We start from the raw sequence: 24,283 nt of genomic DNA, 5'->3' as shown, positions 1-24,283 counted from the left end.
TGCATCTATTGAGATAATCCTGCAGTTTTTGTCATTGGTTCTGTTCATATGGCAGATTATGTTTATTGGTTTGTTTCTGTTGAGCCAGCCTTGCATCCCAGGGATGAAACTGACTTGATCATGGTGGACAAATTTTTGATGTGCTGGTGGATTCGATTTACCAGTATTTTATTGAGGATTTTCTCATTGATGTTCATCAGGGATATTGGCATGAAGTTTTTTTTGTTGTTGTTGTATCCCTGCCAAGTTTTGGTATCAGGATGATGCTTGCTTCATAAAATGAGATAGGGAAAAGTCCCTCCTTTTTGGTTATTTGGAATAGTTTCAGAAGAAATTGAACTAGATCCTTTCTGTACCTCTGGTAGAATTCGGCTGTGAATCTGTCTGGTCCTGGGCTTTTTTTGGTTGGTAGGCTACTGCCTCAATTTCAGAACTTGCTATTGGTCTATTCAGGGATTCAACTTCTTCCTGGTTTAGTTTTGGGAGAGTGTATGTGTCCAGCAATTTATCCATTTCTTCTAGATTTTCTAATTTATTTGTGGATAGGTGTTTATGGTATTCTCTGATGGTAGTTTGTATTTCTGTGGGGTCTGTGCGGATATCCCCTTTATCATTTTTTATTGTGTCTATTTGATTCTTCCCTTTTTTCTTCTTTATTAGTCTGGGTAGCGGTCTATCAACTTTGTTAATTTTTTCAAAAACCCAGCTCCCAGATTCATTGATTTTTGAAGGGTTTTTCACGTTTCTATCTCCTTCAATTCTGCTCTGATCTTAGTTATTTCTTGTCTTCTGCCAGCTTTTGGATTTGTTTGCCCTGCTTCTCTGGTTCTTTTAATTGTGATGTTAAGGTCTTGGTTTGAGATTTTTCTAGCTTTCTGATGTGGTCACTTAGTACTATAAATTTCCCTCTTAACACTGCTTTAGCTGTGTCCCAGGAATTCTGGTATGTCGTTTCTTTGTTCTCTTTGGTTTCAAAGAACTTCTTGATTTATGCCTTGATTTTATTATTTGCCCGGGAGTCATTCAGGAGCAGGTTGTTCAATTTCCATGTAGTTGTGTAGTTTTGAGTAACTTTCTTAATCCTGAGTTCTAATTTGATTGCACTGTGGTCTGAGATTCTGTTTGTTATGATTTCAGTTGTTTTGCATTTGCTGAGGAGTGTTTTACTTCCAATTATGTGGTCAATTCTAGTATACGTGCCATGTGGCACTGAGAAGAATATATATTCTGTTGTTTTGTTTTAGGAGAGTGTTGTAGATGTCTATTAGGACCACTTGATCCAGAGCCGAGTTCACGTCCTGACAATCCTTGTTAATTTTCTGTCTCATTGATCTGTCTAATATTGACAGGGGGGTGTTAAATATCCCACTGTTATGTGTGGGAGTCTAAGTCCTTGTGTATTTCTCTAAGAACTTATTTTATAAATCTGAGTACTCCTGTATTGGGTGCATATATATTTAGGATAGTTAGATCTTCTTGTTAAATTGATCCCTTTACCATTATGTAATGCCCTTCTTTGTCTTTTTTGATCTTTGCTGGTTTAAAGTCTGTTTTGTCAGAGACTAGCGTTGCAATCCCCACTTTTTTGTTTTCCATTTGCTTGGTAAATTTTCCTCTATTCCTTTATTTTCAGCCTATGTGTGTCTTTGCACATAAGATGGGTCTCCTGAATACAGCACAACAGTGGGTCCTGACTGTTTATCCAACTTGCCAGTCTGTGTCTTTTAACTGGGGCATTTAGCCCATTTACATTTAAGGTTAATATCCTTGTGTGTGAATTTGATTCTGTCATCATGATGCTGTCTGGTTATTTTGTACACTAGTTAATGCAGTTTCTTCACAGTGTCATTGGTCCTTGTATTTCAGTGTGTTTTTGCAAGGGCTGGTATCGTTTTTTCCCTTCCGTATTTAGTTCTTCCTTCAGGAGCTCTTGCAAGGCAGGCCTGGTGGTGGTGAAATCCTTCAGCATTTATATGTCTGAAAGGATTTTACTTCTCCTTCACTTATGAAGCTTAGTTTGGCTGGCTATGAAATTCTGGGTTAAAAATTATTTTATTTCAGAATGTTGAATATTGGCCCCCACTTTCTTCTGGTTTGTAGGGTTTCTGCTGGGAGATCCACTGTTAGTCTGATGGGCTTCCTTTTGTAAGTGACCTGGCCTTTCTCTTTGGCTGCCCTTAACAGTTTTTTCTTCATTTCAACCTTGGAGATTCTCATGATTATGTGTCTTGAGGCTGATCTTCCTGTGGAGTATCTTAATGGTGTTCTCTCTATTTCCTGAATTTGAATGTTGTGTCTTGCTAGGTTGGGGAAGTTCTCCTGGATAATATCTTGAATTGTGTTTTCCAACGTGGTTCCATTCTCCCCATCTCTTTTAGATACTCCAATCAATCATAAGTTCAGTCTTTTTACACAGTCCCACATTTCTCAGAAGTTTTGTTTGTTCCTTTGTATTCTTTTTGCTCTAATCTTGTCTGGATGCCTTATTTCAGCAATATGGTCTTCAAGGTCTTCAAACTCTGATATCCTTTCTTCCACTTGATTGATTTGGCTATTGATACTTGTGTATACTTCATGGAGTTCTCGTTCTGTGTTTTTCAGCTCCATCAGGTCATTTACATCCTTTTCCATCCTTTTCTAAACTGGATATTCTGGTGAGCAGTTCCAGTAACCTTTTATCAAGGCTCCTTGCTTATTTGCATTAGGTTAGAACATGCTCTTTTAGCTCAGCAGAATTTGTTATTACCCACATTCTCAAACCTACTTCTGTCAATTCATCCATCTTATCCTTTGTCTAATGCTGGAGAGGGATTATTATCATTTGGAGGTGAAGTGTTTTCAGCGTTTTTTTGTTGATTCTTCCTCAACTTCATGAGTTTGTCAAGTTTCAATATTTGAGGCTGCTGACCCTTGGATGTGGTTTGTGTGTGGACTTGTTCTGTTGTTGATTCTGTTGTTGTTGCTGTCTGTTTGTTTTTCTTTCTATAGGTCCCTCTTCTGTAGGGCTGTTGCAGTTTCCTGGGGGTTCACTTCAGGCCCTATTCATCTGGATCACTCCCGCTCCTGGAGATGTCATTCATGGAGACTGCAGAACAGCAAAGATGGGTGCCTAGTCCTTTCTCTGGGATCTCTGATCTCAAGAGGCATCAAGCTGATGCCAGTAGGATCTCTTTTGTATAGGGTGTCTGACAACCCTTGTTGGAAGTTTTCACCTAGTTGGGTGGCACAGGGAGCAAGACCTGTTTTATGAAGCACTTTGTCTCTTGATGGAGGTGGTGTGCTTTGCTGGGGGAAAAACCCGCTCATCTGGGCTGCCTGGATTCCTCAGAAATAGCAAGAGAAAAGACAGTCTGCTGGTCCATGGAGACCGTGGCCACCCTTCCCTCTATGGGTTCAGGTCCAGGAAGATCAGCGTTCTGTACCTAAGGTCCTAGCTAGAGTTGGAGTTTTTGCAGGGAGATCCCACGTGCTGGGAGAGATAGGTCAAGGTTAGACCTGAAGATGCACTCTGGCCGCATTCTGCCACAGCCGGCGTGTTGGGCTGTGGGGGATATCTCTTGTGACCTAGCCGTTCTGTCTCCCTGGCTCCAGCAGAGGAAAAGCATGGCCCAGAGTTATAGAGATGGCTGTTGCCCTTCCCTCACCCTGAAAGTGTAGCGTGTTAGGCAGCTATCAGTCCCAGTGCTGGCTGCCGCCCCTCCCCCAAGAAGTTCAAAGACTTAGACAGCAGGCAGCTGCAGCTGTGGTGCTGGTCGTCCCTCCCCCAAGGAATTTGGCACCCTTAATTAGATTTTAGGTGAGAGGCTGTGTAGAGTCTGTGTGACTTTGTGATTGGAACCCTAGGCCCCAGAAGCATGGGTTCACTAGTGGGATCTTCCTATCCGTGAGTTGCACAGTTCCCTGGAAAAATCACGACTTCCCAGGCTGAGTAGAATGCTCACTGACCACCTCCCTTGGCTAGGGGATGGGGGCTCCCCTGCTTCTTGTGGATCTCAGGTGGGCCACCTCACCACACTGCTCTTCCTTGCTCTCCATGGGTCACAACAGCCACCTAGTCAGTTTTGATGAGAGAACCTGGATACTTCGGTTGCCAGTGCAGGATTCACATGCTGTCATGGTTCTTTTCAATGGGAGTTTCTGATCACTTTTGCTTCTAGTTGGCCATGTTGGCCCTGCCCCAAGGCTGTTATTAATGTCCCCACTTTCATTTCTGATTTTAGTTTGGGTGTCTTATCTCTTTTCTTCTTTGTCTGGCTCTCTAAAGATTTGCTAGTTTTGTCAATCTATCCAAAGGACTAACGTTTTTTTTTCAGTTTTGGTGTCTTATCTCTTTTCTTCTTTGTCTGGCTCTCCAAAGATTTGCTAGTTTTATCAATCTATCCAAAGGACTAACTTTTTTTTTTTCTCTATTGTTGCTCTATTATCATTCTTTTTTTAAAAAACCTGTTCTAATTTTCATTATTTCATTTCTTTTGCTAGTATTCTGTTTAGTTTTCTCTTCTTTTTCTATTTCTTTTAAGGGTAAAGGTAGGTTACTGATTTAAAATTTTTATTGTTTTATGATATGGGTATTTAATCCTATAAATTTTCCTCTTAGCAATGCCTTTGATGCATACCATAAGTTTTGGTGTGTTGTATTTTCATTTTCAATCTTCTCAAACTGTTTTCTAATTCTCTAGTAATTTCTTATTTGATTCACTGGTTGTGTAAGTGTGTGTGGTTTAATTTTTACATATTTTGAATTTTACAGTTTTTGTTATTTTCTAGTTTCACTCCATTGTGGTCACAGATGATACTTGTATGTTATTGTATTAGTCAGGGTTCTCCCTGACTTAGTTTTAGTCAAAGAGACTGAACTAATAGGATATATATATATATATATATATGAAAGGGAGTTTATTAGGGATAATTGGCTTACACGATCATAAGGTGAAGTCATGCAACAGGCCATCTGAAAGCTGGGGAAGAAAGATGCCAGTAGTGGCTCAGTCCAAGTCTAAGAGCCTCAAAGGTAGGGAAACCAACAGTACAACCTTCAGCCTGCAGTCAAGACTTGAGATCCCCTGGAAAACCACTGATGTAAGCCCAAGAGTACAAATGCCAAAGAATTTGGAGTCTAATGTCCAAGGACAGGAGAAACAGAAGGAAGCATCTAGCACACTAGAAAGATGAAAGCCAGAAAACTCACCAAGCCAGCTTATCCCACTTTCTTCCACTGCTTTATTCTGCTGGCAGCTGTTTGGATGGTGTCCACCAACACTGAGGGTGGGTCTTCATCTCTCAGTCCACTGACTCAAATGTCAGTATCTTCTGGCAACACCCTCACAGACACACCCAGAAACAACACTTTACTAGCTATCTAGACATCCTTAAATTCAATCAAGTTGACATTTAATATTAACTATCACAGGTATCAATCTTTTAAAATTAACTGAAACTTGTTTTGTGTTCTAACATATGGACTATTCTGAAAAAATTCCTATGTGCACTTGAGAACATATATTCTCCTGTTGTTCAGCAGAGGGTTCTATATATGCTAGGACTACTTGTTTTATAATGTTGTATAAGTCTTTTAATTTTTATTGATCTTCTATCTAGATATTTCACTCATTATTTAATTTGGTGTTTCAAAGTCTCTAGTTATTACTCTAGAATTGTCTATCTTTTCCTTCAGTGTTTTTCAGTGTTTAGATATTTTGAGGCTCTGTTGTTTAATGCAGATACGTTCATAATTGTTACATCTTCTTGATGAGTTGGGCATTTTTTCTTTTTACAAATAATGCTCTTCCATGTCTCTTGTAACAGTTTTTCACTTAAAAATCTATTTTGTTTGCTGTTAATATGCTCACTTCAGTTCTTTTTTGCTTATTTTTTTATGTGTTTTATTCTTTCGCTTTTAAATTTTATTCTTTCACTCTCAATATATTTTTTCTTTTAATCTAAAGTGAGTCTCCTGTAGATAGTATATAGTTAGATCATTTTTTACAATCCATTCTTTCAATATCTGTCTTTTCATTGCAGACTTTAACCTATCAACATTAAATGTAAATCACTTTAAAAGTGATTACTGATAAAGTACTTACTCCTGCCATTTTACTATTTGTTTTCTGTTTGTCTTATATCCTTTTTGTCCTTCATTTTCTTTACTATGGCCTTCTTTTGTATTTACTTGATTTTTTTCATAGTGAAGAATTTTGATTCTCTTCTCATTTTCTTTGCGTGTACTTTCTGACATTTTCTTTGTGCTTAACCTGGGGATTACATTTAACATCCTAAATTTATAACAATCTAGTTTGAAATATTACTAACTTAAGTTCAATAGCATGCAAAAACTCTACTCTCATACAGCTCCATCCCCACCTTTTTTATGTTGGTGTTCTCACAAAATACATTTTATATATGGTACAATGCAATTAAATAGAATAGAAGAGCAATACATTAGAATTCAAAGAGCCATAAGTAATTTTCCAGGGACATTCATTTTGCCCACTTCCTATTACTGAAAATGTGACCACATGATTTCAGCCCCAGGGGTTTCTTTGTTCTGAACACAATCCTAGAAATTTAATAGGAATAAGAATAATATTAATAACAGCAATAAAAAGCACTGTTTAGGAGGGTCCAAAATGCAAACTGAGATAGGTCACCATGAAGCAGTATAGTAAAGTAATTAGTAAGGTGGACCCTGCACTCAGAATAAATCGAGCTTCATCAATAGCCACATAATTTTTTTAGGCTCATTAACCTATTTATACTTCATTTTTCTTGAACCAGGTTCAAGGTTTCTTATCCTAAAATAAAGATAATAATACCTGCTTCAAGGGTTGGCAGAATAACTTATATAAGTCATGTAAATTGTGTATAACAGTGCCTGGCACATGGTTAGAACTCAGTCAAACTAATTATTCTTATTATTCACCCCCAAACCTTGTAATAGAATGAATGCATAAAAGCTTTGTTCAGAGAACTTTTGTTTCTAAATTATTTTATATCAAATTTTCACCTTGGAAAAAAATTGAACTTAGAATCTGAATTAATCTATGTCACATACACAAAAGATTGTGAAAAGCAATATTTCTCAAACTAGGTCTTGAGATCACAGGTGTGATTTATAAGAAATGTTGACATTTTGTTCCAAAGATTATTTAAGTAAAAATTCTATTCTGGAGTGGTATCTCACTACTGAAGAACATTTTAATAAAATATGAGTTTTAGTGGTTTTAGTTATTAGTAAAATAAGACTTTAATGTCATAAAAATAAACTAGTGGAGTCATAACTAATTGTGGGAGGTAATAAGATTAAGAACAGAGAGAATTTCACACATAACTGATGTACTCATGCCAAGTGAATATCAATTAATGTATGGCAAGTGCTGGCTTTACTGTAGTTCAATTTTTAAAAAGTTATAAAAGGACTGAATAATATCACAGTACATAGTAATATAGTAATGCCAAACTTAAATGAACCTGAACAGTAGCATTCACTTACATATTCAAATTACACAGTCATCTTTGTATATATAAACCTCAATTATTAATTAGTAGTAATAAGTAGCAATTATTAATAAATTTTTGATACATATTATTTTTATACTTTGAGTACTGAATATTAAGATGCTAATAAATTAGTTCATCAAAATAATGTATTGTTAAAAACAATTTTATTATTTGGTTTAAGAAAGTAGCATCATCCATCACATTAAATTAATAGAACTGATTTTATCTAATCTATTTGTAGCTTTATTTGTAATTTGTGATATTTTTTTGCATTTTTGCAGTATTTGTATAAAAGTTACATAAATAAGGAGTTTATATCTTGTTTATATTTGAATTCATTTAACAACTAAAATAATATAAAATTTTTAAATCAACATATGGGAGTAGATAATTTTTCTTTTGAAGGGTAATATTTCTCAAGTTTGAAAAACTTTGGGATACCAGTTAAGATCTTGGGTTCTACAGTCAAATAGACTGGAGTTCTAACCACTGTTTTTTACTTCTTAATTATTTGTATAAATAATTTCAACTTTTATTTTAGATTCAGGGGGTACATGTTCAGATTTTTTACATGGAAATACTGTGTAATGCTGAGGTTTGGGGTATGGATGATCCAATCAGCCAGGCAGTGAGCATAGTACCCAGTGAATAATTTTTAACCCTTTTCCTCCCTTCCCCTTCCCCGCTGTAGTAGTGCCCAGTGTCTGTTGTTTCCATCTTTATGTCCGTGTGTATTCAGTTTAGCTCTCATTTAAAAGTGAGAACATGTGATGTTGGTTTTCTGTTTCTGTACTAATTCACGTAGGATTATGGCTTCTAGCTCCATTCATGTTGCTGCAAAGGACGTAATTACATTCTTTTATATGGTTGTGTAGTATTCCATGGTGTATATGTACCAAGTTTTCTTTATCCAATCCACCATTGATAGACACCTAGGTTGATTCCATGTCTTTGATATTGTGAATAAGACTGCAGTGAACATATGAGTGCACGTGTTTTTTGGCAGGATGCTAATATTTGTTCTAACAGTAGCTAGTATTGAGACTTTGGACACGTTACTCTACCTTTCTAACCTTCAGTTTCTTCATGTGTTAAACAGAAATAATAATAGTACTCACCTCATAAGATTGTTGTGGGATTAAATATTATAATTATGTGAACACTTATCACAGTCACTAACACATTTTAAAAGCTCAAAAATGTTAGATATTGATAGCTGTTATTGTGAACAATAGCAGTCTTTCTCACAGTGCACCTGGATTTGACCTCAAAATCCTTGTCAACATAATGCTCAGGGAAGCTATTACAAATCAATTGGTGGTGGTTTTCAAATTGAAACATGTCTACCAATTGTTAGGTTAGCTATCATATCCATGCCATTAAATAAATAATACTCAATGCCAGTAATTATTAGAGAAAGTCCTACTACGTATAATTCTGGCAGTAATATATGCTAATCTTTATATGCCCTCTATAGGGCTGTAATTTGACACTTCCTTGGACTAAGATACCAGTATAATGTTGCTACAAACATTATTTTGTATTTGGCAAGATTGTTTACCTTTAAATAACAAGCTTATGGTTAAGGATATCAAGTTTCAGTTAGGCGAAACTGGTTCAAGGCATCTCTTGTACAACATGACTGTAGTTAATAACGATGTATTGTAGACTTAAAAATTGCTAATAGAGTAGATTTTAAGTTTTCTCACCTCCCCAGAAATGATAAATATGTCAGATAATGCATATGGTAATTAGTTTAATATAGCTATTTCACAAAATGTACATATTTTAAAACATCATGTTGAATACCTAAAATATGTAGAATTTTTATGTCGATTAATAATATTATAAGAACATGATTCCACTTCCAGCAATGTGGCAAACTAAATAACCTAAAAATCTTCCCTCTATCATACATTTAGAAATGTGAAATTATCTTATAATATATTCTCTGTGTGTGTGTGTGTGTATATATATATATAATTTAAAATATTTAGACATACGGTACTTAAATATACAGAAAATATACAATATTTTCTATATATATATACTGAGAATATATTATGAGAATTATAAGAGAATATATTTAATAAAATATATAAGAGAATTAAGAGCTCAATAAGAGTTCATAAAAGAATAAAGAAATGCCTACAAACCCCAAATGGAAAGGAAACTCAAAAATAGTGCAAAATGGTGCCATTGTAGCTGTAACTGCCCTGGAGGAAGTTGACTGATCTCAGTAATCAAAGAAACATGAGTTTTAATGGCCTTGGGTTCACCCAAAATGGGAAATTGTAATTCCCTAATGATTCTACCTAATGCCAGGAATCATTATAGGGCCTCAACCTCAGTGAATACATAGACTATAAAAACTCCACTTGGGGGCCAGGAGCAATGGCTCACGCCTGTAACCTCAGCACTCTGGGAGGTTGAGAAAGGTAGATTACCCGAGGTCAGGAGGATCACCTGAGGTCAGGAGTTCAGGATTAGCCTGACCAACATGGTGAAACCCCATCTCTACTAAAAATACAAAAATTAGCTGGAAGTGGTGGCGGACGCCTGTAATCCCAGCTACTTGGGAGGCTGAGGTAGGAGAATCGCTAGAATCCGGGAAGCGGGGGTTGCAGTGAGCCGAGATCACACCATTCCACTCCAACCTGGGGTACAGGGCAAGACTCCGTCAAAAAAAAAAGAAAGAAAAGAAAAAAGAAAAGAAAAGAAAGAAAAGAAAAGAAAAGAAAGAAGGAAAGAAAAGAAAGAAAGAAAGAAAGAAAGAGAAAGAAAGAAAGAGAAAGAAAGAAAAAGAAAGAAAGAAAGAAAGAAAGAAGAAAGAAAGAAAGAGAAAGAAAGAAAAAGCAAGCAAGCAAGCTCCATTTATCATATAATAAAAAATACAACAAGGAAGTTTTCTGTTGTTGTTTTTTGTTGTTGTTTCACTCTTTGCCTCAGTTACAAATAAAAAGTGTTCTCTAAAAATTCATAACAATAGGACATAGGCTGCGCCTGTGCATGCACAGGGCGAGGAGACCTTGGCTACGCGTCGGAGGCGCCCAGTGGAGGTGAAAGCATTGGCGGAAGGAAAGCACGGCGGTAAAAATGCAGAGCTGGAGTCGTGTTCCCTTCTCGCTTGGGAACTCCCGTCTCGCCTCGGGTTGCAATGGACCCCAACTGCTCCTGAGCCGCTGGTGTCTCCTGTGCCTGCTCCGGGTCCTGCAAGTGGAAAGAGTGCAAATGCACCTCCTGCAAGAAGAGCTGTTGCTCCTGCTGCCTTGTGGGCTGTGCCAAGTGTGCCCAGGTCTACATCTGCAAAGGGGCTTTGGAGAAGTGCAGCGGCTGCACCTGATGTCAGTTCAGCCCTTCTCCCAAGTATAAATAGAGTGACCCGTAAAATCCAGGATTTTTTGGTTTTTGATACAACCTTAACCTATTTGCTACATTCCTTTTTCTGTGAAATATGTGAGTAATAATTAAACACTTAGACTTGAAAAAAAAAAATCATAACAATAGGCCTGCCTTCACCTGGTTAGGGAACCTGAATTTAGATTATCTGCAGTGTACTGCCAATAAATTAGAATAAAAATATCTTTAGTCTGGTCGCAGCCCTTCATTGTTTCACAGAAACAATATACACCTCAATGAAACAACATGTTCTCAGCTAGGGAAAAGGATTCCTTAAAGACTAGTACTTCTCAACATATGTTCAGGGACCATGAACATCAGCATCACCTGGAACTTGTTACAAATGCCCATTCTTGAGCCTCAACCAAGACCTACTAAATCAGAAGCCTAACCCTAACCCTAAGGAAATGATGACATTTAACAATCTGTGTTTCAATAAGTCCTTCAGATGATTCTAATTCAAGCTGAAGTTTGATAACCACTTTTCTAGATAAAGCCCTACTGAAGATGAACCTACGATTCTAAGTCACAAAGCTTTCTAGAAAACTACATATCATAAGCAACTAAACTTCATCTGACCTGTAACAGAGTTTGGGGCAAACTTCACAATGTTGCACTGCATGGGTTAAGAAATAATGGTTACAAAGAACACTTGTATAAACTAAGGAAACCTACATATACAAGAGAAGAAAAGGTGTGAGACCTCTTTATTCTGGCATCACCAAGAAAGGTTTGCCAAGATCTGAAGGATGTTATTCCTTAGTGTGGATCTATGACCCTGTAAAAGAAGATCACCCTCTTGTAATTCTACTGATTTTTAGGGCAAATGTGAGGAATCAGTCTTGTTAGTTGATTACCACATAGATTGGTAGACATTAAGCTGCCTAGATTTCATGGGCCATATGTATAGAAAAATTTTATTGTGGTACTAGCCACAAAGAATCTGGAAAACTTGGTGTACATGAGTACTTGTTTGGTAGAGGAAAACATGGGTCTAATAACGAACTGAATGGATGCAAACTCCCTTGCTGGTAAAAGGGAGAGCCTCCGGTTCCAGTGTGATCTTTGTCAAGTCAACTCAAAGTGAATTCCCAGGGCCATTTTCAGACAATTTTGTTCATTGCATCGCAACCACTAAAGACAAAATTAATAATCTTGGAGATAAATCTAAGAAAGGTATTCATAGTACAGCACAGAGAAATGAAGGGAAAATATGAGAGATTCAGATACATAGAAAACTGAATTAAAAGGTTCAACATACATGAATTTTGAATTACAGAGAATACATAAAATAGAAAAGTGACAACAGTCAAAGAAAAGGAAGGCTTATATTTTACCCTGAATTATGAAAGACACAAATAATCAGAAGCAAAAATCAGAGTTAAAACTGCAATGATAAATAAAATTAAATCCAAAGCTATACATATCAGGGTTAAATTGCACACTAAATATTAAAAAATCTTAAAATCAATAAGAGAGAAAAGGCATATTACCTACAAATAAAAAATAAACAGGAAACATCACAGTAGTAATAGACATTAGAAGTGCATAAAACATCCTCAGTTTTGAAAGAAAACTACTTAGACTTTTATATCTAGACAAATTATTTTTCAACAGTGATACCAATAAGTAACTATATAATAAAATTCCAAACAACTTAGTTGATGGTATAAGATCAAAGAATGGTGAAGTACTGGAAAATATGGTAAAACGGTAAGTGGTGGTTGAAGTTACAGCATTTTAATGTACTTATTCAGAAGGAGAATAAAAAAATTATTGATTGACTTCACATATTGATTGACTTTAAACATAGAGAGTCAAGTAGGTATGCACATTTTAAAGGGAAATCACAAAACTAATAGAAATAGACTATCTTTCCACACAGTAGAGGGAAAATAAGAAAATATAAGGTAGAACAGGAGGGAAAAGAATGTATAGAGAAAGGAGGATAAGTAGAAAGCACATGGTAAGATAGTAGAAATAAATATATTCATATTTGTCATCACAACACATATAAATGGACTAAACTCACTAAATAAAAGGTAAGTATTGATGGATTGGGCAGAAAAACAAATTTATTTATAAATTATTCATGAGAGATACATCTAAAATACAAGTACATGCAAAGATTCAATGTGAAGAGATGGAAATGGACATGCAGGCAAATATACAAAAGAAGGCTGATAAGACTATCTTAATATTAGATAAAGCAAATTGTAAGGCAAAAAAAAAAAAAACTAGGAGTAAAGAGGGTCAATGCACAATGATAAAGTGAACAATTTATCAAGACTATAGCAGTTTTAAAAGTTGAATGCATTTAATAGCATAGCCTGAAAATATTCAAAACAAAATTGAAATAATTATAAGAATTTGACAGTTCACAATCATAGTGGAGTATTTTCACACTTCTTTCTCAAGGACACATGTTAAAGTATCTCTATGATATTCCATTAGTTTTTCTTATTTCATTCTATTAGCATGATAAAATTTTAAGGTTTAACAGAAAGAAAATTTAACTAAATGATACAGGAAGTTACTTCAGTATGATAAGATTGTGGTTTATTACTATTCTCCTTCATTTTAGGATTGTTCCAATATCCTATAATTCATACATATTATTTATATAAGTAAAATAAACTATTAAATTTTTACCTTAAAAATAAACAAAAAGTAAAAATAATTATTTCTCTAGCATATAGCATAATGCTTAGCACAGATTAGGCTTTCATTTAGAAATGGTTGAACTACACTCAAGATCATTTGAAAGACACTGTGGCAATATGTAGTAGAAAGAACACTCTTCTAGGAGACTTGGGTTTAGTAGAGTTCTGCCATTTATTATCTATATAGTCTTCAGAAAATCACAGTATATTTGCCTTACTTTAAAATGTATAGAATAAATTCTTTGCTGACAACCTCAAAAAACTATGATACTCAAATGACATAATGTATGTAAACATGTTCTGGAAACAATAAAATTCAACGAAATGCAGCCTACCGTTAAAAGTACACCCAGCTGAATAGGAGTTAGTTCATCAGTTGTCATCACCCTCACTTTTATGCAGTAAAACCCTGGCCATGAAAACTGTGCTGTATTTCGACAGAGAAACCAGGTACAATACACAGTGTCGAGGAGTAACAAGCCATGGTGAGTACCATTATAGGTGGTTGCTATAGTTTAGATGTTTGCTCCAAAAAGCTCATGTTGAAATTTAATTTCAATATTGGAGTTGCGGACTAATGGGAAGTGTTTGAATCATGGAGGCAGATGCCTCATGAATAGATTAATTCCCTCCTTGGCAGAGGTGGGGAGTGGGTGGGCGGGTGGGTGATTGAGTTCTTACTCTTCCCAGTTCCCAAGACTGTTGGTTGTTGAAAAGAGTTTGGCACCTTTCTCCCCTCTGTCTTGCTTCTGCTGTCACCATGTGATCTCTGTAAATTCCAGCTCATCTTTGCCTTCTGTCTTGAGTGGAAGCAGCTGGATGCCCTCACCTGATGCCCAATTTTGAATCTTCCAGGCAGCAGAACTGAGCTGAATAAATCTCTTTGCTTTTTAAATTACCCAGCTTCAGGTGTTCATTTACAGCAACACTAAACTAGCAAAGACAATGGCTCATGTAGAAATGACAGAAAGGCAGGCATTGTTCTGATTTACTCAGATCTATCCAGGTGGTCTTGTTGCATCAGCAATGCAACAAATAGGGTTTCTGCAGAATTTTTCCCACAATATCAAGTAGAGCAGTTTGCTGGGAACTGAGCCCACTGTGCAGCTTTATCAAATAACATGATTTCAGTGACACTGGGAGGACAGTAGTAGTAATATTAACAAAGGTAAATTCTAATACAGTATTTGCTATGTGCTTCTCACCATTCACAGAATACATCTGAATAAAATAAGAGTATTCTCCTTTCTGTTTTGAGTGGTGAATTTGGCTAAGCAAGCAGAGTTCCTCTGTGGGGTAGGGGGATAATGAGCAGAAATGGGAGGACAAGTAGGCTGAACTTAGCTCTGAAGCTCAAAAACTGTATGCCATGGAATGCTGACACTCAAGGGGTTGCATCCTCATCTTTTCTGATTTTGGGAAGGGGGTTGGAGGCAGTGGAACACTATCTGCTATCTTTTGAAGTAAACACAACACCATCACCACTATCACTCAGCTTCCCGAGTAGCTGGGATTACAGGCCTGCACCACCAAGCCTGGCTCATTTTGTAATTATTTTAGTAGACGGGATTTCACCATGTTGGCCAGGCTGGTATCGAACTCCTGACCTCAGGTGATCCACCTGCCTCAGCCTCCCAAAGTGCTGGGATTACAGATGTGAGCCAACGTGCCTGGCTGACAATTGATTTTTGATATGTGAAGTCAACACCAATTTTCTGTTTTCTTATTTAATCTTCCAATCAATTAACTGTTAAATTTGATGCTGTGTGGGTTCCAGTGTGTATAGAACCTGGCACCATATTGGTGTTATATTAATGTTAAATAGCAGCAACGTTAAAACCACATAACCTTGCAAGTCATTACAGAGAATGAGTCATCACTCCTTGATATAAATGAACCTGTAAGTTATTACAAAGGATGAGTCATCACTCCTTGATATAAATGAACTTTAAACATTTTATGCATTTAAAGATTTGAGAGATTTTCTATTAATAATTATGGGAATAAATGTTAAGCTTTTAGTTAAAAATGTGTTAAATATCAAGCAAGGAAGAATAATGGATATCATAAAACACAAAGAAGGGAATACATTTTAAAATTGCTTTCAATTTTCTTGATGATTTAAATCTCAAGAGGGAATCAGCATGAAATGTCCACTACATGTTGTTTCAATTAGAATAAACTAAAAAAAGATTAGTTGTCTTCATCGGGCATCAAATATTGTATGCAAAGTTAGTATTTTACTTGCAAAATGTTTATTAATTATTTGGTCTTCCTTTAAAGTTATATATGAAGATCTACTCAGATAAGATGCTGCCATAACTCAGAATTTCAGCAAGGACACTGGCATTCAGTAGGTAGGTGTTTGTTATACATGCATAAAGGTATCCATATAATAAACGCCATACCAAAAAGAATGCACTAAAAACACATTTTCTTCATTGTGTTTATGTCACATTGTCAGAGATTTGCTTGCCTTAAATGACATCCATCTTCCGTGCCATTGCTTTTGCCCTTAGGAGCATAAAAAGCTTCTGGACTTGATTTGAAAATATGGCTACATTTGTTCTAATTCTATTTCTTCTCAAGATACATGTGCCTTGAGGGGGAAAAAAAAGAAAAAAAAAAACCAGATCTAGAAAGCAGAAAGAGAAAGTCTTTTCTTTTTTTCTCCACCCCATTGGTGCCATCCAGAAACGGAGTGTTGATATTTATTATTTGGATCAAAAGGGAACCAGACTTGACTCAAAGATGTTTCAGCATTATAGAGTAGTGTATTTGTATTCTAGGGCTGCTGTAACAAACTGTGTGACTTAAATAACAGAAATTTATTGTTGCATAGTTCTGCAGGTTAGATGTCTGAGATCAAGGTGTTGGCAGGTCCATTTTTCTTTTGAAGACACAAGGGAAAGATCTGTTCCAAGTTTGTCTCCTAGCTTTTGGCAGTGTAACTCCAGTCTTCATATGGCATTATCCCCGTGGGTTCAAATTTCCTTTTCTTATGAGGACAACAGTCACAGCGGTTTAGGGGCTCAGCCTACCCCAGTAAGACCTCATCATAACTTAACTAAAAGTGTGATGCAGCAGCCACAATGTGGAAAGGAGTCCAATCCCTTTGCCCTGGGAGCCCCCACTCCCTCATTCTTCAATAGGCAGGACCCCAGGCACATGACTACAGGACAGCTGCCACACCTATGGCTGAACAAATATACTGGTCGTGGCTCTGAATTTCCTGGGGCAAGACTCCCAGAGGCAACTGACTGCCCCCACTGCCACTGCCACAGCCACAGCAGTGGTTAAGACCCTGTTGCTGATCGTCTGGGGGAAAATAACAAAAAGCCTGAAGTCTACACCTGAACTTACAGTATACCACAGTCATCATATGGAGAGTAGACCTGTCTCTTCTCCCTCTGAGCTCCTGACCCCCAACTCCCCAACAAGCAGAGCCTCCAGCTCACACCAGCAGTGCAGCCACCCCACCCCCAGTAGCAGCTTCTCCATATTTCTGGGAGGTGGAGACCTCAGGAGCAATCAAAAGCTCCTCTGCCCCTGCCTCTGTGGTGGCATTAACCCTGTTACCTTAGGACTGGTGAAGGAGCAAAGACCCTAAGTGTCTTATCCACACCTCTAGCAAGCTACAGCAGACTCAAAGAAAAAAGGCCAGTCTGCACCCCATGGGTCCCTCCCCATGCCAACCCACGACTTCTCACCAGTCAGGGCCCCACTGGCTTGGGTTCACATCATGGATCCCCCTGTCCTGGGCAGATCACACTGAGCGATTGCTGCTGTACATCTCTCTGGGGTCTAGTTCCAGGAAATAAGTGAAAGACCCTCGGCCACAACCTCTGCTGAAGTTCCTTCCTTTGCTGCCTTTAAGTTGGGAAGGGAACATAAACCCTGAGATTGTCCCAGAGCTGTGGTGGGCAGTGTTGGAAGGCCAAGTCATGATCTACAGCCAGTACGCAAGTGAGAGAGGAGCCCACAACTTCAGAGCATTGAGAGGGAGCACAGTTGCAACTGTGAGAAAATATAGGGGAGATGTGACTGAACAAGAGCCAACCTACTGACTGTTATGCCAAAGCACCATCTACTAAATCACACCCCAAAACTTCAACACCAAAAATACTTTGCTAACATATTCCCCTGTAAAACCAAAGACAAGAAGTCAGCTACAAATAAAGAGCCTGCATAAAGTCTTAGCCCTGTGAAAACACCCCAAAAAGCAGTCTGCTGACTGTACTCAATCTGTATCACAGATAAAGGAACATCCACAAACAGAGATGAGAAAGAACTAACATAAGAACTCTGGCAACTCAAATGAACAGAGGGTCTTGTGTCTTCCAAACCACTGCACTAATCTTCCAACAGGGTTTCTTAACAGAGTCAAGGTGGTTGAAATGACAGAAATAGAATTCAGAATACGGATAGGAATGAAGATCATTGAGATTCTGAAGGAGGGCAAAACCTGATCCAAGGAAAATAAGTATCACAATAAAGTGGTACAGGAGCTAAAAGATGAAATAATCAGTATAAACAAGAACCCAACTGCCCTGATAGTGCTCAAAAGCATGCTACAAGAATTTTATAATGCAATTGCGAGCATTAATAGCAAAATAGAACAAGCCAAGGACAGAATCTCAGAGTTTGAAGAATGGCTCCCTGAAGTAAGAGAGCTAGACAAAAAATTTTTTAAAAAATGAAAAAGAACAAACAAAACTCCTGACAAATATGGAATTATATCAAGAGGTCAAATATATGAATCATTTTTGTCTCTGAAAGAAATGAAGAGAAAGGAAACAAATTGGAAAACATTTTAGGATTTCATCCACAAAAACTTCCCCAACCTCATTAGAGAGGGCGACATTCAAATTCAAGAAATACGGAGAACACCAGCAAGATACTACACACGAAGATCATCCCCTAGATACCTAAATACCATCAGATTTTCCAAAGCCAAAATGAAAGAAAACATGTTAAATGTAGCTAGAGGGAAAGGGCAGGTCACCTAAAAAGGGAATCCCATGAGACTAACAGCAACCTTTTGGCAGAAACCCTACAAGCCAGAAGAGATTGGGAGACAATATGCAACATTCTTAAAGAAAAAACATCTCCACAAAAGAAAGTGATATCCAGTCAAACTAAGTTTCTTAAGTAAAAGAGAAATGAGATCCTTTTCTGACAAGCAAATGCTGAGGGAATTAATTACCACAAGAGGAAACCCCGTCTCTACTAAAAATACAAAAATTAACCAGGTGCGGTGGCAGGCACCTGTAGTCCCAGCTACTCGGGAGGCTGAGGCAGGAGAATGGCGTGAACCCAGGAGGCGGAGCTTGCAGTGAGTGGAGATCGCGCCACTGCACTCCAGCCTGGGTGACAGAGCAAGACTCCGTCTCAAAAAAAAAAAAAAAAAAAAAAAAAATAGTGCTAAATCTGGAAGAGAAAGAACATTACTAGCCAATACAAAAACACACTTAAGTACACAGACAAGTGACACTATAAAAATATCACACAATCAAGTCTTCATAATAACCAGCTAACAACACAATGACAGGGTGAAATCCACACATAGCAATACTAAACTTGAATGTGAATTGGTTAAAGGCCACAATTAAAAGACACAAGGTGGCAAGCTGGATAAAAAAGCAAGACCCAATGGTATATGCTGTTTTCAAGAAATGCATCTTCCATGCAAGGATACCTATAGGCTCAAAATAAAGGGATGGAGGAAAATCTACCAAGCAAATGAAAATTCAAAAAAAGTAGGGGTTGTAAGTCTAGTTTCAGACAAAATAGACTTTAAACCAACAAAGATTTTTAAGAAGACAAAGAAGGACATTACATAATGGTACAGGATCAAATTCAACAAGAAGACCTAACTATCCTAAATATACATGCACCCAACACAGGAGCACCTAGATTCATAAACCAAGTTCTTAGAGATGTACAAAGAGACTTAGAGTCTCACACAATAATAGTGAGAGGCTTCAACATCCCACTGACAGTATTACATAGATCATTGAGGCAGAAAATTGACAAAGGTATTCAGGACCTGAATTCAACATTGGACCAAATGAATCTGATAAACCTCTACAGAACCCACCACCCACAATAGAATATCTATTCTTCTCATTGCTACATAGCACATACTCTAAAATCTACCACACATTGGACGTAAAACAATCCTCATCAAATGTAAAAGAGCCTGAAATCATACGAACCGCACTCTTGGTTCACAGTGGAATAAAGTAAAAATCAAGACTAAGAAAATCACTCAAAACCATTCAACTACATGGAAATTCAGCAATCTACTTCTAAAAGACTTTGGGGTAAAAGAGAATTAAGGCAGAAATCAATGAATTATTTGAAACTAATGAGAACAAAGATACAACATACCAGAATCTCTGGAACACAGGTAAGGCAGTGTTAAGAGAAAATTTGCAGCACAAAAAACCTACATCAAAAAGTTAGAAAGATTTCAAATTAGCAACCTAACCTCACACCTAGAGAAAGTAAAGCAAGAGCAAACAAAATCTAAAGCTAGCAGAAGACAAGAAGTCAGCAAAATCAGACGCAAACTGATGGAGAGTGAGACACAAATAATAATAATAATAAACTTATAAAATTAACAAATTGCAAAGTTTTTAAAAAAATTAATAAGATATGTAGACCATCAGCTAGACCAATAAAGAAGAAAAGAGAGAAGATCCAAGAAAAAAAAATGAGAAATTAAAAAAGGAATGTTACCATCTACCCCACAGAAATACAAAACACCATCAGAGACTGCCATGAACACCTCTATGTACACAAATTAGAAAATCTAGAAGAAATGGATAAATTTCTGGAGAGATAAACCCTCCCAAGACCTAACCAGAAACAAATTGAATCTATTGAATCTTGAAACAGACCTATAATGAGCTCCAAAACTGAATCAATAATAAATAGCCTACTAACCCCCCAAAAGCCCAGGAACAGATGTATTCACAGCTAAATTCTATCAGATGTATGCAGAAGAGCTAGTACCATTCCTACTAAAAATATTCAAAAAAAAAATGAGGAGGAGAGACTCCTCCCCACCTCATTTTATGAGGCCAACATCATTCTGATACCAAAACTTGACAAACACAACAATAACAACAAAAAATCTTCAGTCCAATATCCATGACAAATATAGATGCAATAATCCTCAACAAAGTACTAGCAAACCAAGTCTAGCAGTACATCAAAAAGCTAATCCACCATGATCAAGTAGGCTTTATCACTGGGATGCAAGGTTGTCTTAACACACACAAATCAATAAATGGGATTCATCACATAAACAAAACTAAAGGAAAAAAACACATGATGTAAAATAGGCTTTTGATAAAATTCCACGTGATGCAAAAAGTTCCACATGATGCAAAAACCACATGATGCAAGAAAGGCTTTTGATAAAATTCTACATAATTCATGTTAAAAACTCTCAGTAAAGTAGGTATTGAAGAAACATACCTCAAGATAATAAATGCTACCTATGACAAACCCAAACCCGACATCATACAAAATAGGCAAAAGCTGGAAGCATTCTCCTTGAAAACCAGAACAAGAAAAGGATATCTTCTCTCACTGCTCCTATTCAACATAGTATTTGAAGTCCTGACGAGAGCAATCAGGAAAGTGAAAGAAATAAAGGACATCCAAAGAAGAAGAGAGGAAATCCAATTATGCCTGTTTGCAGATGACATGATTCTACATCTCAGCAACCCCATAGTCTTGGCTCAAAAGCTCCTTGAGCTGATAAAATACTTCAGCAAAGTATCAACACACTAAAATCAGTAGCATTCCTATACATTAACAACAGCCAAGCCAAAAGTCAAACCACAAATGCAATCACATTTAAAATTGCACAAAAAGAATAAGATACCTAGGAATACACTTAATCATGGAAGTAAAAGATCTCTGCAAAAATAATTACAAAAACCCTGTTGAAAGATCAGGGACAGCATAAATAAATGAAAACAAAAAACCAAAACAAACATTCCATGCTTATGTTTAGGAAGAACCTGATATTGTTAAAATGGTCATACTGACCAAGCAATTTACAGATTCAATGCTATTTCTATCAAACTACTGAAATGGGAAATGTTCCTTTGGCCCTCTCACAGGGCGTGTGACAGAGAGAGTGGCTCGCTTCTTCAGTGCCCTGCTGCTCAGACTTCTAGGGAAGCATACAGGTAGGCAGGTTGTGGGGCTCTGGTCCCACAGCAGTGTCTAGAGGTGAATGTTTACAGCTCCTGAAGCCCCAGTGGGCATGTGTTACAGGGTGCTCTTTTAGTTTTGTCGTCTATAGGCTTGTGTTAACCACCTCAATTAGACCCTCCACCTTGTCGCAAGGACAAAGGGTTTTCTATATTCTGGATTCTTGCCTAGGTGTACCAAAAGAATTCAATCACCTTGTCGCAAGGACAAAGGGTTTTCTATATTCTGGATTCTTGCCTAGGTGTACCAAAAGAATTCAATCACACTTGGGCTTGGAGAATGAGTGCAAGGTTTTATTGTGTGAAAGTAGCTCTCAGCAGATAGGGGAGTCAGATGGGAAATGGTTTTCCCTTGGAGTCCAGCTGTTCAGTGGCCTAGGCTCTCCTCAGACAGCCCTGGCCAAACTTCATCTAATTCTGTGGGTTGGTGGCCTGCTGGCAAGCTGGTGCCTGTCAGTGGGTTCCTCTGGAGGTCCAGCCGCCTGTGTGTTCCTCCACCTATGGGCTCTTCTCGACGATGTGTTCCTCACAATGTCCAACCGCTGGTGTGGCTGTCTGCTAGGGTCTCAGGGTGTTTTTATAGGCACAGGATGGGGACGTGGTGGGCACAAAGGCAGGAGTGCCTGTTCTCACCTAGATCAGTGGGGGTGGAGCCCTAGCCAGGGACCACGCCTTCCTCTACCCAGTATTTCCCTTTCCCCCTTCTATATAATTTAAAGGGACCCGACACTCTTCCAATCCCAGCACTTCCGTATCACTACCAAGGACATTCTTTCCAGAACTAGAACAAATATTCATATTTAAAAACTCATTTGGAACCAAAAAGGATGCCTGAATAGTGAAGGCAATCCTAAGCAAAAATAACAAAGCTTGAGACATCACATTACTTGACTTCAAACTATACTACACTGCTACAATGCACAAAACAATATGGTACTGGTACAAAAATAGATATAGAGACCTATGGAAGAGAACAGATAGTACAAAAATAAGGCTGCATGCCTACAGCCATCTGATTTTTGACAAACTTGACAAAAACAAGCAATGGGCGAAGGATAAGTAATGCTGGAATAACTGACTAGCCATATGCAGAAAATTAAAACAGGACCCCTTCTTTACACCATATAGAAAAATTAACTCAAGATGGATTAAAGACTTAAATGTAAATCCCAAAACTCTAAAAACCTTATAAGATAACCTAAGAAACAGCATTCTGGACCTAGGAGGTGGAAAAAATTTCATGACAAGGACGTCAAAAGCATTTGCGAACAAAGGAAAAATTAACAAATGAGATCTAATTAAACTAAAGAGCTTCAGCACAGTAAAATGAACTATTAATAGAGTAAAATGACCACCTACAGAATGGGATAAAATATTTGCAAACTATTTATCTCACAAAGGTCTAATACCCAGCATCTCTAGAGAACTAAACTGATTTAAAAGCAGAAAACAATCCAATTGAAAAGTGGGCAAAGGACATGAACAAACAGTTTTCAAAAGAAGATGTACTTGCAACCAACAAGTACATGAGAAAAGCTCAATATTACTAATAACTAGAGAAATGCAAATTAAAACCAGAGTGAACTACCATCTCATACCAGTCAGAATGGCAATGATAAAAATGTCAAAAATTACCAGATGCTAGCGAGATTGTAGAGAAAAGAAAATGCTTATACTCTGTTGGTGGGAGTGTGAGTTAATTCAACCAGTGAGGAAAGCAGTGTGACACCTCCTCAAAGAGCTAAACATAGAACCACCATTCCATCTAGCAATCCCATTACTGGGTATATACCCAAAGGAATATAAAACATTCTACCATAAAACACATGTACATGTATGTTCATTTGGAAACTATTCACAATAACAAAGGCATGGAATCAACCTAAATGCCAATCAATGGCAGATAGTACAAATAAAATCTGGTACATATATACTATGGAATATAGACAGCTATGAAAAAAAAAGATCATGTCCTTTGCAACAACATGAATGGAGCTGGAAGCCATTATCCTAAGCAAACTAATACAGAAACAGCAATCCAAATGCCACCTGTTCTCAATTGTAAGTGGGAGCTAAATGATAAGAACACACGGACACACATACAGTAACAACAGACATTGGGGCCTACTTGTGGGTAAAGGGTAGGAGGAGAGAGACAATCAGAAAAAAATATAAGTATTGAATACTAAATTTAGTGACAAAATAATCTGTACACCAAGCTCCTGTGACATGAGCTTACCTATATAACAAACCTGCACATGTATCCCTGATCGTAAGATAAAAGGTAACAGGAAAGCCATTGATAAAACAACAAACAAACAAAAACTGCCTTATTTCCAAATAAAGTCACATTCTGAGATACTGTAGTTTAGGACTTAAAATGTATGAATTTGGCAGGGGGCACAATTCAAACTATAACAGGTAAAATTAATAATAGCAGTTATAAATTTGATCATATACAATTTTCCAGACCCTATGTTTAGATATTTA

The 24,283-nt window shown here is 37.3% G+C and overlaps 1 pseudogene; it reads left to right on the top strand.

Annotated features, from left to right (window-relative positions):
- The first annotated feature begins 10,654 nt into the window (after positions 1 to 10,654).
- Positions 10,655 to 10,840, top strand: LOC119621105 (metallothionein-1E pseudogene; annotated as a pseudogene).
- The last annotated feature ends 13,443 nt before the right edge of the window (positions 10,841 to 24,283 follow it).

Source organism: Chlorocebus sabaeus, chromosome X, assembly GCF_047675955.1.
Source record: "Chlorocebus sabaeus isolate Y175 chromosome X, mChlSab1.0.hap1, whole genome shotgun sequence".
NCBI classification, from domain to species: Eukaryota; Metazoa; Chordata; class Mammalia; order Primates; family Cercopithecidae; genus Chlorocebus; species Chlorocebus sabaeus.
This window is presented reverse-complemented; position numbering and strand designations above follow the sequence as displayed.